Consider the following 12,718-nt stretch of genomic DNA (forward strand, 5'->3'; position numbering starts at 1 on the left):
GAATTTTATGAACAATTGTTAGGGGAAAGTCCGAAAGTGTTGGATTCAGAGAACGCTGTCAATCTGACGGCGTCTCTGAAAATTTTGTGGATGCTAGCAATTGACGTTTTACGGTTTAAATTTCAAAATCGTGTTTTTAAAAAAAAAAAAAACTTTTTAAGTAAACAGTCGTTGGTTTTTTAAGATATAAAAAAACATACATTCTGAGATCAAGCCTTATCAGTGTAACCCGTACAAGCAGAAGAGATCCAGGGCCAGATGAGGCATAGCAAAATATTTATTCTTTCTTGGTCTTAACCGTATTTATACCTGTTGAGAAAACGTCTTTACTGAAATAATTTTTTGAGTAACTGTATCCCAACTTCTTTGAGAGAGTATATATATTTTAGATGAGTATGGTTAGAATATCCCATTGTTTTCAAATTCCAAGCTTTTTTTTTTTTTTTTTGAAATCATGGGTTGGAGGTTAAGCCACCCAACACATTTTCAAATTGTTATGTATATTATATAATATTTTCTCACTTGTGGGTTTCAAACTCATGATCTCTCACATGAGCATCATGTGCCTTTGCTACTAGACCAAATGTAATTTCTTAAATTCCAAGCTGTTAAATACAATCTCTATCTTAAGATATGCATGGAGAGCAAAGTTTTTATTATTTTGGAACTTTTTATTGTTTTTTTAGATAGGTACAAAATCATTGTTTTTAAATAGATTTTGGACTGTAAAAAAACAGTGATTTTGTACCTCTAAAAAAATAGAACAAATTTCCAAACTAATATAAAATTTGGTATACAAGCAAATTTAATAGATATAACATGTTGATCGGTTGGGTTCGACTATTTGGATTTTCAAAACAGAGATAAGGATGTGAAGCATGATTGTGGTACAAAAAAATGGGGCATTTTAACCGTAGTCATTTTAGGTAGAAGTTATTTATGCTTTAGTTCGATAGGATTTATATTTAATATACAAGTTGTTTATTTTTTTTTAAATGATCAAAAGTTTAATTTAAAAATTAAATTAGATAAATTAAATACGTAAAAATATATCTTTAAAGTTTTTAATTTCAATGCAAACACTAAGTATAAACATGTATTGGAAAAAAATATATAAATATATCTAAGGTACAGAAAAATTAGAAGATTAAATTCTATTTTTTTACTTATTACAGAAAAAATTCCTATCCCATCTCCACTTTTGGATAAAGATTTTAACAGAGCAATTTTGACTTCTTGCAATGCACGAACTATATGCATTGTTGTTTTAATCATATATTTTGTACGTTGTATGAGGTTAAAATTGCTCTGTTAAGATCTTAACCCTTGGTAGCTCCTCCAAACAATCTGAAAAAGAAAAGAAAAAAGAAATCTTACCCCTCTTCTTTTCCCTGTCGTCCTTCCCCTACGGTTAGGATGTTCATCATGTTCAGTTTGGTTTTAATTCGATTAGTTTAGTTGTATTTTTTAAAACCGAATAAAAAATTTAGTTTGCCTATTTTATTTTGATTTTAACCGGATCAAACCTATAAGCACCCTAACCTAGGGTTTTATTAGTCAGAATTTAGTGAGTGAAAGGAGACTTTACTGGAAACCAATAAAATCAAGTTAAATTAATTTCTTAAACCTCTTTCTTCTCTCAAAATTTGAGTTTGGATCCAAACCGTCCGATCAAAATGCGGACCAATCCAATTCATGATACCGCATTGACATCATAACCCCTATTATGAGGAAATTGTTTTCGGTCACAAAAAAAGATGATCACCAAACTTCCTTTGACACAGATACACCTTTCTGTACTTAGTATTATAGGAGAAGGAGAAGCCGAAATTTTTAAATATACCATCATCCCAAAAAAGATAAATCCAAACACCCCGGTTTTAAAAATTTTCGAATTTTGACATGACTGTATCGCCTAGATGCGGCCACTTTTCTGCAGGCCGCATCTAGGGGCAGCAGCCCTTTTTTTTTTTTTTTTTTGCCTTTTTCTCATGTGACTTTGAACTGAAAACAGGGTGGCCGCATCGCCTAGAAGCGGCCCAAAATAAGCTGACCGCTCCCTCGGGATGCGACCGTGTCAAAATTCGAAATTTTTCAAAAAAAGAGTGTTTGGGTTTATCTTTTTTTGAACCATGGTATATTTAAAAATTTCGGAAGGAGAAGAGGCTAATAGATTCCAGATATAGTTAAGAGTATGCATTTATACTGATATTCTATACGAACTGACTGATAGTATACATTTCTCACAACGGAAGAGGCCATTAGATTTCAGAGGCTTCCAACTATACAACCAGTTGCCGTGCTAATTTGTTATATTTCATACACAATATGAGATGATTAAAAGGTGCTTAAATAATAGTGTATATATTTTTCTGTTTTGTCTGGTTTTTAAAAAAATATATATATATTTTTCTGTTTTGCATCAAAATAAGCGAATGGAGATTTTACGCAAAACACCCTTTGTTTGGAATTCCTATCACCTAAGGTAACTCAAATTTTTTAGTTTAGATATGGATTTATTTAGGCACAAATATTAAAGGGATCTTGTGCATTCTAATTTCTATCTCGGACGGAATTGGTCCGGATTTTGATCAGATCTAAACTCAAAATTTTAGTTACTTCAGAAGATCCGGACTCGTTTATTTGTTAGCAACTGCACAAGAAAACAAAGTCTCGTATAAAGTGAAAGAAAAGAACAAAATCTTTATCAATATCTTCAAGTGGGATCCTCATTTGCAACTCTGATGCATAAGAAATCTTTATATATTAGTACGTCAGAAATTAAGGATACATCCATTATGTTGTGGGCCTTGTGGTTGCATATGATAGTTGCATTCCCTGAAAGAGAATATATAGTAAATAAACTGTGACAAACATCAGCCGATAGTTACATTTCTCTATTTATTGGTTCCAATCATTCATATATTCATATATATTAAAAAAAGAGCTAAGCTAGGGTGTCATGTACTTATCAAGGGAGTTTGGTGAGCACAACTCTAAAAGTATATCGGATCGACATCAAACACCGAATTCAAACCGTTGAAATCCATGTACTTCATGAGTGATACATATATATGCAAAATTTTGAAAGTTTTGAGTTTATTTACTACAAAGTCAAGCGGTAAAAGTATAGATCAGTATTAGGAAGAGAAGATTAGTAAAATTAACACAAAAATGTTACCCTCAGCTCAGAAGGTGTCTTTCTTTTCATTCTGACAGCAAATTCGGGTTTTTTGAACTGAATCTCGTTCACTTGAGATAACTCAGTTATAGAGACTTCAGCCATAGCAACCAATTTTTATACTAGCATCTCTCTTTTGTCCTTCCCGAGGTTACCAGAAGGGTTCAAACCGCAATTTGGTATGAAAGTTCCAAATCACAGGTCGCCAACGATCAGGTACCGTGAAACTAAGGGTCTGATCGGAACAATAAAGGTGTTAGAGTTCAATTGATTTCAATTCAATAGAATACAATAGAGATGATTTCTAATTGAAATTTGGTTATCGGAATAAAAATAGACTAGAATTGAATTCTTCTCTATTTATTGACTGAAATGTACACATGATAAAAGAGAAATGATTTTATTCGAGTAAAAAGAATTTTATGCCCTTAAAGTATATACTTAAACCCATTCAATTTGTAGTTTAAAGTAATTTATCAAACAACTAGTTCAACTAGTTTAGGACATAAAATGTTTATAATCTGAGTTGGTATTGATACCAAATGGTGCCAATTTTATTGGTACGGATAATATTCAATTGGATTAACATTATAATAATGTATTGGACAAAACATCACTAAAAACCAACTGGTACATTAAAAATAAAATATCTTGCTGGTAAAAAAACAAACTGGTACATAAAAAGTAAATAAAGCTGACCTAAACAACAACCAACTGATACATAAAAGTAAAATACCTTGCTGCTGACCTAAATAAAAACTAACTGGTACATATAAAAGTATAATAACTTGCTGCAGATCTAATTAATTTCATTAAGCATTTTCATCCCATATAAAAGTATCAGTATTTTCTTTCACATTTATTTGAACACGTTGGCTGAGGTCTGTGTCTAGAATACCAGTAAAACTCTGACCTGTCCTTCTATCAAGATTTGCCGAGCAGTGAGGAAGGCACAATATATCTCGTTGGGCGTATAAGATCATGCATCATCACCTGTAGCAAAGTGTTTATTAGCCAAGTAAAAGAGTACCATATTAGCCTTCAGATAGATCCTAATTTGATTTCTATATATCAACAATTAACAGCTGAGATGCTGTATATACAAAGGCTATACAAAGCAAGGTTAGAACAGCAAAATGCATAATTTGTGTTATGGGTTTTCAATCTCTCTCTTCAATAAAATATTACCTGGTCTTCTTCGCTTCTTCCAATAAAACCTCCTGTCTTCTTCTTTTTTTTCCCTCTTCTGCGCTTCTTCTTGGGGAGTGAAATATGAGTGTTGGTGTCCCAAACAACCCGATCGGGTACGTTTCCGCCGTCTCACGGAGCGCAGATACGGCCGAGCTCTGAAATCTCAGATCTGTCTTGCACACTGGAGCTCTGAAACAGTTTTGCCGAGAAATCTCAGAGTTTTGCGATACCAGAGCTCGGCCGCGATACCAAAACAGTTTTGCCGACAGGTCTGTCTCACGGAGCGCAGCTACGTAACTACTTGAATTCGATCTCTCTGACGAACCTCTGAAATGGTAGGAAGGGTATCGCGGGGATAAAAAAAAACGCGACTGTTTTTATTTGGAAGAAGTTTGCATTTGTTTGAACTTCGAATAATTTCTGGAGGGGGCGCCTCTCTGGGCTATTGGAAAGAAGAATCTTTATATTTACTTGAAAAGATTTGGTTTATGTGCGCGTAATGAAAACATTTAAGAAGTTCATTGGTTCATGGAGAACCATGACCATGCGTATGTTGAATTCGAATGTTGTCTTGATTAGGATAAAATTTTCACGATTTTGTCTAAGAGAAAGATTTATGTGCTGAATTCGTATGTTGCCTAGCGTGTAGTGAGTCGCACGTAACAAATTTTATCAACTCAATTGTATTACTCTCAAACTATCACACTTTGGTCAATTTTGATAGCAAAAAAAACATACAAAAAATAAATCAATTAAGATAGCTTACTGCCTTACTACCTACACTTAGAAAAATTATATACCATTTTGTGGTACTAAAATAGCTTTTGACAAACGACAAGCGGAATAACTGAAATTGAAAAATACCCGATGATCTGTTCAGTTTGATTGTAATGGACGTGATTGGTATAAATTTTACTTTGAATTACATGCTACTCCATATATTGCTTCGTACAAAATTTGATTGGTTTGCAGCTGGTTGATGTCAATTAGCATTTTTTCCATGCACCTAATGTCATATTGTTCTATGCTTCTTTTCATCTTTTGATTAGTTACTTTGCTTTCTTTTGTTCATGTTTTTCTTACTTTTTTTTTATTAAAGAATCTGGTATATTTCAGCATCTTTAGAGAATTATTTTTAAGAATTAAATATGCGACCTCCCGTAAAAAATTGAAGCTCGTGTTGTCATACTAAATTTGTACTTCACATGTTTTTCTACTTAAATTCTTTTTTTTTTATAAAAAAATCATCCAGAGTAGTCATGTATAGTGTATACACCTCACCTCGGCTTATCGGACCTCCTGACTCCTAGGCTATGTTACTCCGATACGTCATCTAAGGCGCCGTATTCGTATCGGGTGCGTATCGGATATGGATATGTACCCGATACGGACCCAATACGTGTTAGATACGCCAGTAGGATGAGCTGGCGTATCCCTAACCTCTCGATACGGTCAAAATACGTGCTGATATGGCTGGATACGCTCAGGATATGCGTATGGGCCGTGAACCGCGCACGCGCTCGTGAGCCGTGTGTACACCGGCCGAAATGTTACTTTTTTTTGCTGTCTGTGTGGATCGAACCTAGCCAGTCCAGTTTTGAGCCAAAACCTTAACCACTGCACCATAGCGTTACATGTGACTAATGCTAGTAATTATAGTATTTACTATGTGCTAAAGTTAAGCCTATAATTTTTTTTATACAATAATTATGATTATCTAAATAGAATATATAAAATAATAAAAAATATATATATAAAATAGGCGTATCGTATCCTAAATTTTTAAAAATTAACATATCACCGTATCCGTATCGTATCCGATACAATATCCGCACTCGTATCTATGCAACATAGCTCCTAGGTCAATTGTACTTCTATTCCTTTATAGCGAGAGCATTCGGCCATTCAGACATTCCTAATTTTACTTCGGAATGCTATATTTTCAGAATTTTTATTGACGAATCTTATAATTTCTAGTTAATTTTTAGCATTACATTAAAACCTGTATCTTTTTCGAAGTAGTTACGTGTAGACATGTTAGCAGTCCCAGTAAAGTTAGCTACTAAGAACATCTTAATTTTTACCAAAGGTCTAAATAGCGTTTATCGCGTCATAATGGACTGACTGAAAAAACAGCGCTATGCTCAAAAAACGCAAAATAGCGTGCTATAGCGCTGATAGCTTTTATGGTCTGAAAACGCTATAGCACGCTATGTAGAACCTTAATTCTTACCAATACTAATATTATTAAAATTGATAATTTCTAATTGCCAATATTATATTAAAAAATTGATACTTATAAAGTCTGATATGATACTTCTAGACAAATATTTCGGTCATTTTTATTAATATCCCTAAAAATAATATAAATTTTAAAAATAACTCTGTCCCTCATTTTTTTTTAAAAATGCCTTGACCGCCTGGGCCCAGGGCGGCCCAAAAACCATGTGAGGCGCCAGCCCCTGGGGCGGCCCATAAGCCAAGTGAGGCGCCACACAGCCGGGCGCCCCATATTTAATCTGATTTAAACCCTTCGTTTTCTGCCTCTGTCACTTCCTGATTTGAGAATTTCGCTCGAGGCGAGAAACTGAGTGAATAGGTATGTTTTTAATTATAATAATTAGTCATTACTGTTGATAAAGACGGATACTGTAGTTAATTTTGACTGTTGTAATTACTGTATCGTACTTACTGTAGCACACTGTACATTTACTGTATCTGACTTGTTGTAATTACTGTATCGTACTGTAGCAAAATTGTAATTTTTTTTAAAAAAAATTTTAATTATTTTTCAGTTAGTCATTTATTACTGTACCCATTATTATGTCATGTAATATTTGTAATTTTTTTTTTAAAATGTAGTTTGTTAAAGAAGAGATGTTAGTTGCACTGTTTGTCGGCGGCAAGCTAGAAAGGGATGAAGATGGCGTGCATTACACGAAAGAAGTCGCATTTGGCTTCGAGATTAATGAAAATACCACATTTGAGGAACTGAAGCAGCTAATATACGAAAAGACATCTGTAAACCCCAACAGGTATGAAATAGAATTGGCTACACGGATTGACAACTCACGCGGGGGGGGGGGGGGGTAGACCTTACTTTGTTAAGTTTCCAATAACAGATGTCAATTTGTGGAGAGTTGTGTAAACTCAATTTGTAGCTTGTGGGGTCCCGGTAATGGACATATATTCGAAGAGGGTTCCCCGAACGAGAGCCGGACCTTCAGGTTATGACAATTCGGGTTATGACAACCAGGGGTACCACCAGCACTCCCCTTATGACAACCAAGGGTACCACCAGCACTCCCCTTATGACCACCAGGAGTACCACCAGCAATCCCCTTATGACAACCAGGGATATCACCAGCAGTCCCCTTATGACAGCCAGAGGTACCACAGCCCCGGTTATGACAACCAGGGGTACCACAACTCCCCAGAAAATACTGAAGAGTTGCCACCACCACCCAGACAGACACCCATAATCCCTAGATTTCCAACTATGCCAGAGTCAGGACCGGTACCCGTTAATCGAAATGATATTGATATTGATGTTGATGCTATTGATGTCATACCAGAAAGGGAAATGGAAACGGGAGACGAATACCAAGGGGTTTGGGAAGCTGATGACTTATCAGATGGTGATGCAAATGTACCAGGTTTATCCAGGGCAGAAAAATTCCCGATTACAGGTCGGGGAAGTAAGCATCCGGTCGCCACATTCAACGACACCACAGCTTTCGAAGAGGCAGACATTAGTTTCTTCGGTCCTCGTGTTGAATACAATAAAGAACTTGCCGCAGGGCAAGTTTATACCAACATAGACGAACTTGTAAAGAAAATAAATGAGACTCATGTTCACGGCAACTGGGAATGTATAATACACAAAAAGGACCGAACAAGGTTAGTTGTGCTGTGTAAAACTCACCCGCGCTGCGAGTTCCGCCTTTTTGCAACCCCTGTGGGTTCAGGGGAAGCATGGATGATTAAGAAGTGTGAACCACCTCATACATTGATGTGATTTTTACTACACAAGTAATAAATCCTAAATTGCACTCAATGAAAACCGGTTGATCAATGATCTCTCCTCCCTTCTTCTCTCCTCTTGCTATTCCTTGCTTTTCCTTGTTAAAACCCTAGAAATTCTGCCTAAAAAACGTCCTCAATCTGTTTTACAGGTCCCCTTTTATAACCCCCTCTAAAATCCCAAAATAACTAACTAAAAATATCAAAAACGGGGTCTGAACCGACTTTATTGCGGGCCGCAGTAAATTTACTGCGGGCCGCAATAACTGTGCTGGAATGAAAGGGGAGGTCATTGCGGGCCGCAATAACTTTATTGCGGGCCGCAATGTACTGTAGCAGTTAACAGACTGCGCAGAAAAATTCTGAAGAGGTCCTTGCGGGCCGCAATAAAAGTCCTTGCGGGCTGCAATACATTCCTTTTATATTCTCAGGTTGTAGATCTTCTCGTTAGCTTTCCAAAAAGTGGTCACAAGCCTAAATCGGAGTTACGAGTCAAAAGTTATGGCCGTTTTAAGTTCAGACTCTATTTTTGGCTGACTGCTACAGTGCGTTGCGGTCTGCAATGGGTTCGGATTTTTTTTCTGACCAGCGTGCGGCTGCATCGAGATCCGTGTTTTCGCACGAATTTTGATGCATGGCTTATTATATCTTTTTAAAATTGGCGCGCGTCCAGAAATCTATCTAAGTATTTAGTTCGGCCGTATCGCAATCTGTGCGTCCGCACTAATCATTTTTCTTCGTTTTTCTTCATTTTTCTTCATTTCCTACAAATTAAAACCGAGGAAACGCAGTAACTTGATTCTTTTGGACATTTCTAACCTAATTAAACCTAATTTAAACTAATTTAATCAAAACTTGGCTTAATTTACATACCTAACCCTAGGTTTAAATAGATACAATTTTGGCTTATCATACATGCAAGTCTGCGTCCACAATGACAGACCATGCGCAGCTGACAACATCACTAATTGCCGATGCAATTGAGGAGGACATTAAGTTGGATCCATCGAGGAGCATCAAGGCGGTGGCTATGACCGTCAGACATAAATACAAATATGTAATCCCAAAATACAACAGGCTGTGGAGAGGTCGTGAACTTGCTATCTGCAGGATATTCGGTAGTTGGAAGGACTCGTATAGCTATCTGGCACCATTGCTCCAGGCCATGGCAAGTACAAATGTCGGCACCGTATATGAGCGATGGCATGGCCCTTTTTTTGATAAAGACGGAGTACTAATAGAGGGAGCTCAACAATTCAAGGGCATAGCATGGGCTTTCGGTGCTTGTATCCAGACTGTGCCATACATCAGACCCGTTATCAGCATTGATGCATGCTTCATGTCTGGCCGTTACGAGGGGAGGCTACTGATAGCATGCGCATATGATGCTGAGAACCAGCTTTTGCCTTTGGCGTTTGCAATTGTTCATAAAGAGGACGGCGAGAACTGGGGATTCTTTATGCAGTTTTTAAGAAGACGGGTGATTGGGGAAGGGAAGTTTTTCTGCGTGATATCAGACCAGCACAAAGGAATAAAATATGTTTTTGATCGTGAAGATTACGGTTGGTCAACCCGTACTGGCCAGTGTGTGCACAGGTTGTGCATGCAACACGTTGCGGAGAACCTTTCCAAGGTAACCGGGGGTGACAAGTGGGTTACTGATACATTTAGATGGAATTGCAGAAAGAAAAAATCGAGAAGGGTGGTAGAGATGACTAGCAGTTTTGCAAAGGTACATGTATTTCAATTGTTTACATATACTATTGTACTTTAAGAAAATGATTTTTTAGTACAATTGTTTACTTACATTATTCTATTTCCTTATTTTTTTGTGTAGTACATGCCAAAGGCAAATCTCTACCTAATGAAGGTGGGCAAAAATAATCCCCGAGATGTCAACGAAGATCCAGCATACGAGAAAATATATCAATCCCGTGATGGAGGTTGGCGTTGGGGAATTATGACAACCAACGGGTCCGAGTCGCTGAATGCAGTATTCAAGCAGAGCCGGATGTTGCCTGTGGCTGCAATTGTAGAGGACACATTCTACAAGTTAAATGCATGGTTTCAGGAACGGCGTGCTAAGGTCGCAGAATTAATAAGGATGAACCAGTCATTTTCAACAAGGGTGGAGGAGAAACTAAGACGACACAGGGACAAAGGTGCAACTATGACCGTTATCCCGATGGGTAATGATGGAACATAATTCGAAGTGAAAAATCCAAATGAGTACGTTCCTACTAGCCGTAAACCAGATGGGACTATGGCGTTTGTCAAGAGGGCTTGCAAGTACGTGGTTAAATTCGGAGATGCCAGGGCGATAACCTGTACATGCCAGGGACCCCAACTAAGTCGCATACCCTGCAGTCACGTGATGGCGGTATGCCGAGTGAGGAACTACTGCGAGGATCACTATGTTGCTGACATGTACCGTACCGATTACCTTGCTTCCACTTGGGGTGGATCTTTCCATTCTTATCCCGATCAGCACGAGTGGCCTGCATATGTCGGTGATAGAATACTCCCTTCAGAAGGATGGATAAGAAAGGGGAGGAGGAGACACAAGCGTATTGTAATGACCATGGACGAGATGGGTGGTAGGCGACCGTCGGGAAATCGGGCTCGCCGTTCTGTTTCTGACAGGCGCACGGCAGGTATGTCATAAACGCGCACAACGAAAGAGAAAATGCTAGAGTTGTTGCTGAAGCAACTGGTAGAACACAACCCCCCCTCCTCCGAGCCAATCATCTAGTTGCCAAGCCTCTACAAGTAATGCCGCACCTGTAGCTCATACCAGTACAACTAGTCGTTTGTTAGGTTTATTGAGACGTCGTGGTAGGGGCAGATAAACTTGCTATTTTGCTTGTGTGAATTTTTTTGTTTATTGTAATATATTACTATGGGACTGCTGTATTACATTGGCGCGCATTATGTTGAATATAAGCTTTAATGGTGCAGAATTTTAATAAAAACAGCGATTTTCAAACCATCTTAATAAATAGTAAAAAAATTCCAAAAAATGTAAAATTTGGTCTCCAAGCATATTTTATAATAGATTGAACATCTAACGGTTTAGATTTGTTGTTTGATACACACTAAAATATAACCCCGGAAGCACCTCGGCCGAAATGCTTCCGGTAGCCATACACATAATATTTTATTTTTTGACATACACATACACATACACATATACATAAACCCTAAACTTTTTTCACAAAATTATTCAAATCAAAATACTAAGATTTCTCTTAAAAAAAAAAAAAAAACACACACACACATGAGGCGCCCTGGGGGCTGGCGCCTCACTTGTGCTATGGGCCGCCCCAGGGGCTGGCGCCCCATGGGGAATTTTGGGCTGCCCTGGGACCAGGCGGTCAGGTCATTTTTAAAAAAAAATGGGGAACATGAATATTTTTAAAATTTTAATTTTTTTTAGGGATATTAATAAAAATGGCCGCAAATATTTGCAGCAATTGCTTCACATTCTTAAAATTGCAATTGCTATTATCACATCAATATTTGTAGCTTTTGTATATGAAATGAAGATGGTCCAACAAAGATTAGCATATACAATATAACAATTTAGAAAGGGATGACTGATTCACCGAAGCAGCAAGCCATCGTTACTAAAATAAAAAATAAGTTTTAACTTCTCAAACCAGTGAGGCGCGGTAGACCATGTAGAATGAGATTTTTGATACTTAGGGTTTCAAAAGAGAATAAGAGATTTTTATATGGTCGGTTTTATTCTGATACGAATCTCAAAGCGGACCTTATAAATCAAACGGGTACCAAATAAGTTTGATTCGTCCGGTAGTTATTATTTAACCGCAGGGAAACTCACCCGAGAAAAAGGAATCCGACAGTTCAGATTCGACGTTGGGGGAAATAAATCTGTTTGAGAATTACACTCTTTATTCTAAATCTACTCCTTCAGAGATTTCTGCTATTATTTTTTCAAATTTGTGCATTCCAAACAAAAAAGTTGAATTTAAAAGTTTGAGAATCACAACAGATTTATTTCCAAAGTTGGAAATTCTTCCGTCCTCTTATGTCTGATTAGAATGAAAATTAACATAAATTCAATTCATTTCGATAGAGTAGAGTTCAAAAAATTGATTTAGAATTGAATTTTGATGCTTGAAATGATTAATTTAAAAAAGAATGATTTATTTGAAGAAAAGAATTCAATTCAATAGAAAAGAAAAAATAAAAAAGAATTGATTGTGAATTGAATTTTGTCTATCAAAAGCCGTAAATGAATACAAGAATTCAATATACATCTATTCTAAACAACCACTGGTATTGCTTAAAATTCCTCGA

At 36.9% G+C, this 12,718-nt stretch overlaps 1 protein-coding gene and 1 long non-coding RNA gene across 2 annotated transcripts in view; one reads left to right on the plus strand and one right to left on the minus strand.

Annotated features, from left to right (window-relative positions):
* Positions 1-12,718, plus strand: part of LOC144566088 (histone-lysine N-methyltransferase ASHH1-like) — a 52,682-nt gene that overhangs the window by 11,722 nt on the left and 28,242 nt on the right. The window lies entirely within an intron of this gene.
* On the minus strand, positions 3,010-4,774 carry LOC144566543 (uncharacterized). The gene is made up of 4 exons (XR_013515219.1): positions 4,370-4,774; positions 4,095-4,174; positions 3,182-3,416; positions 3,010-3,053 (listed from the first exon to the last, which is right to left on the minus strand). It is a non-coding gene; the product is annotated as an uncharacterized LOC144566543 (long non-coding RNA).

Source organism: Carex rostrata, chromosome 15 (assembly GCF_964058835.1).
Source record: "Carex rostrata chromosome 15, lpCarRost1.2, whole genome shotgun sequence".
In the NCBI taxonomy this organism is placed as follows: Eukaryota; Viridiplantae; Streptophyta; class Magnoliopsida; order Poales; family Cyperaceae; genus Carex; species Carex rostrata.